This window comes from Grammomys surdaster, unplaced genomic scaffold (assembly GCF_004785775.1).
Source record: "Grammomys surdaster isolate TR1022 unplaced genomic scaffold, NIH_TR_1.0 97, whole genome shotgun sequence".
NCBI classification, from domain to species: Eukaryota; Metazoa; Chordata; class Mammalia; order Rodentia; family Muridae; genus Grammomys; species Grammomys surdaster.
Window position 1 is genome coordinate 12,774,813 of NW_021604576.1, and position 4,447 is coordinate 12,779,259.

Genomic DNA, 4,447 nt, shown 5'->3' on the forward strand with positions numbered 1-4,447 from the left:
AACAAGTTCCTCAACTGTAGAACACTACATATATCCTATATTTTCTGAAAGAAATAATACAAATCCCGTTGTTCCAAAGCATCATTTTTCTTTTTAAAACCTCACTTTAAATTCATGGTTATTGTGAGTCTGGTAGAAATACATTTTTGAAAAGGTGATAATAACATTTTGATGGAGAACTGAACTTTGAAATATCACTCAGACTAATGTGAGAACAGTGCAACCAAATCTACTTCACTATTGTTCACTTAGTGAACACAATGAATGGCTATTAAATCCTTTAATCTCGTAGCAAAAAGCATATGTAATCAGGAAGCATTTTGTAAAAGCAATTTTGAGGAAACTCTTTGGATAAACATGCTTCTGAAATTTAGTCTTTTCAGAAATTTATGCAATACCACTGAAGTAGGGAATTAACTAGGTCAGAGGGTTAGAAGAGCAATGGTAAGTCTGTGTGAAGCAGAAAACTGATGTGACATTAAGACTAAATTCAAAATGAATACAAATAGATGACTATGGTGGAAAATTAATATTGAAGAGTAAATATTCTTAAGCAAAGTGGCAAGTCTAGGTGTGGCATGGTATTGGAATTTGCAGAATAAATGTACAGAAAATACCATGACTCTCCATGTGAAGGTAAATCCTGGTCATTCGAATGGCCTCAACCAGTGATGAAAACTTGACAATTCAGCACGACTCAGGACACTGCATTTCTCAATACTGAGCTTCTTGCACAAAGTACAGTCAAACCCACCTTGGCTTCGGAATTAATTTATCTGCTAATCAGTACAAACAGATTTGAATCTGTAATAAACCCCTGTTAGTTCTGAATGCATTTTTTCTGATTAACCTTATTTGTGCGTGTGTGTGTATGTGTGTGTGTGCGTGTGTGTGTGTGTGTGTGTGTGTGTGTGTGTGTGTGGTGTATGTGTATGCAGCAGTGTGGTTCATAGACTGAGTTCACAACAGAAATTCTGTTTTTTCAGGCATAAGATTCATCATAAATACAAGAAAGGCTGAAAGCAAGATAATGAATCAAAATGAATCTGATCATTAAAATTATTGCTTTGGTATAAATGTTTTTTGAAGATAACAAATTTAAGAATTTATGAATATCAATACAATTGTTCCTATCTATGATTGACTTTAATCTGTCCCATTTTTAAATCACTTATAGACTTTATAAATGAAGTGCGTGTGGCTATAATTCCATACCAGAAATTGATAAATGATTGGTTTTCAAGACAGATTTAAGAGAGTTTTGCAACCCATGCATCATGAGTGAATTAATTCTAGAATACGGAAGACAATTTTGTTATTATTCTGAGTAAATATACCTTGAAGAAATTGATTTTATAATTTGAGAAATTTATTGAATTAAAACCTAATGTAATCAGGATTTCAAAACAATCCTGAAATTTTTAAATGCCATTTGAACTTGCCTTTGTACTGTGCATAAGGAAAGCTATGTACTGATTATGTAATGAATTCAAGGCTTCCAGGAATTACCTAATTAATTTTAGTATAAAAGGTAATTATTGAAAGAAACAAATATAAATGTTATAGTTTACCAATATTTGATGTATAGTATTAAAAGAACATTTTACAAGGTTTTATGGGTAGAAAAAAACTAATTTTTCACAAATGTTCTAGTCTTAATTATAATAAATGATTATTACTAAACATTTCTTGTAAAATTCTAAAATAATTAACAGATAAGCTTAGCTGAGTATCTGATGCTTTCACCTGCATTCATTTCTTTTATGAATCACAAGACAAGCATTTCAACCTTTGTACATTCTAAATAATATAACGTCTATACTTATGAGGCAATAAACAGGTTTCTTTGATACACAATGAAAGTGTATGAGCAATTTATGTCATTTATTCAGAATCCACATCTAGGACTTCATAAAGTCATCACTATCTGCTCCTTAAAGCATGAATCATGCTTTCTCAGTAAGCAAATCTGATGAAGGATTAATGAGGAGCAGCAGATTCTTCCTGTATTTAGGCATATAAAATGTTCTACAGTGAAGCAGACACCTCCAAATTCTTTAGTATAGTTCAGCTTGAAATTTTGAGCTGAATTGGTTTCCATTTCATCTTTCCAGCATTGTCGTTTGAGAAAAGATTTCAGAGAAATTCTTGTCCAGATATACTTCAAGATAAGAGATTTTTGGAAACAGTCACTCTTCGTATTAGTTTTTTGATGAGACTGTCTTGACAGCTTCAGTGGACAGAATGAGGGGGAAAATACTCTGTAGCTCTGCATAAGGCTTCCATAGAGCTCACAACAATATCCTATCCAATAGCAATATGAATACATGTTCTGAGACTGTCACTCTTCACAAGAATAACATTTTGCAAATCACCTGTGTTCTCCTAATTATCCTACTTTACCTAAGCAAAGTATGAGCTTTGTTTTTCCTGAAGCTAAACTGAGGTGAGAGTAAGTGGAGGAAAGGGCAAGCATCTGCAGAAGTCTTGAACATGAGCCATGTACTATGGAATTGCAGGAGAGATGCTATGATGCTGAGAGATCCCACCTCAACCACGGTAGGTGGTGCTGATGCCATGACTCTTCTGCATCCTTTCCTGATGATGTGGGATAAGGTCAGTAAAATGATTACAGTGAAGAGAAGAGGGAAACTGTTATACACATAACCCAAATAGATGTTTTAAATATTGTGACAGGCTTAATTACTCTCCAAACAATAGGTACAAGACTGCATCATACTAAAATCTGATAGAATAGTGTCTCAAAGTACATGAAAAAAACAATTAAAATGAGTGAGATAGAATGCATTAATAATTATTTTTTTTCTTTTACAATGAATGCTCATCAATGATAATACTCATATACTATACATCATGTTTTTCTTTATAAAATTATCAAATAAATATAAAAAATTTATCACTCAAAATGTTCTTCAATATTTTATTTTCCTATTGAAGAAATAAAGAGCCAAAAAATACGTGTTTAATACATGTTGGATTCAGATTTCATATGCAGACACCTTTGCCTACTGCCCATACAATTAATGACTTCACTGTAGAAGTTAACCACCGAGAATTCCAGGATTGCAAAAAATCAAATGAAAACTGATATAGGCATAGTCAAACTTAAAATATCACTGAATTTGGGGAGAAGTATGTGAGTCTACAAATGTATGGTAGAAGACAGTTATTTGAGAACATAGTTTAGATCGTTGTATCCCTAAGGCAGAGCAGGTGGTACTTGTATATGTGTACTGGGTTGTCACAGAGATGCTGTGCTCTAAGTCTGGGTATGTTTTTGATATGTGCTATGCATAAGTTTTTATTTACACTTTAATAAATGCTGCATATAAGTGTACAATTTTGTTAATCATTACATGGCCTAGATTGCCCTGAAGAGAGTTTCTTTTGGAGAGAAAAGTCTGTGAAAATTGGCGTGCAATTAAAACAAAACTTTGAAAGGAAAAACAACTTCCTAGCTTTTAACCTTAACCCCTAATACACATCCTCAGTGGTGTAGCTGTGAAAAGATAAAGATAATGACAGTATGTTCACTATGGTGACTGTAAGTACCAAACTTGTCCTCAAATTAATGCCTTTGCCACAGCTCTCCACCTCTGTAATCAAGATACACTCATGGAATTGATCGAAATAAACAGGCACGCTCTCAAATGTGTCCCTGAATTATCTTTAATGGTAACTGTAACAACAAAGCAGCAAGGAAATTGTCTTGTTTAAGGGCTATATGCTATTTACAGATAAATCTTTGATGTAAAAAGATATTGTGAGGTCTGCTGTCTTCTCTTTTTCTAATATTGTATTCTTAAACAGGAGAAAACGCATGTACTTTTTATCTGCTTCAGGGAACACTTAGAGTTTTATTATCTGTATTTTTATCTGTGCTCTCTGACTGCTCACACTGCTGGAGTGCCTGGCATTGGGGACAAAAAAGCAATGTACCGTGGTCAAGAGTAACTATCATCGCAGTCTCGCTTTGAGCAGGCTCTTTGCCCAAAGTCCTAATTCAAGTGATAGGGAAGAGCTCTCCAGAGGTTGTAACGGAAGGCGATTGCAAATGTGCAACCCACGAAATCATTTTCGCTTGGCTTGAAGAATACTTAGGGAAGGTTTTTCATTCCACTGTTCTTTTTGTTAGGTGCCTCAAATCTACAAAGAAAGTGAAGCAAAATACTGCAATATTTGCCCAAGAGACCAATTGAAGGAATAATAGATAATTGTATTATATTCTTAACAATGTTCTCCAAGAACAAGTAACCACACAAGGCTCTTTTTTTTCTTCTCAGTTGTAAGAGATAAATTTAAATTTGCCCCATGATAGAAATGAATGTAACTCTGCTTAAGTTTGTACACAGAAACTGTTTTGCATGGTACATGTGATGTTAGATAGTTTTTCCTGCTTTAGATTGCACTTAATTTAAAGTTTGCG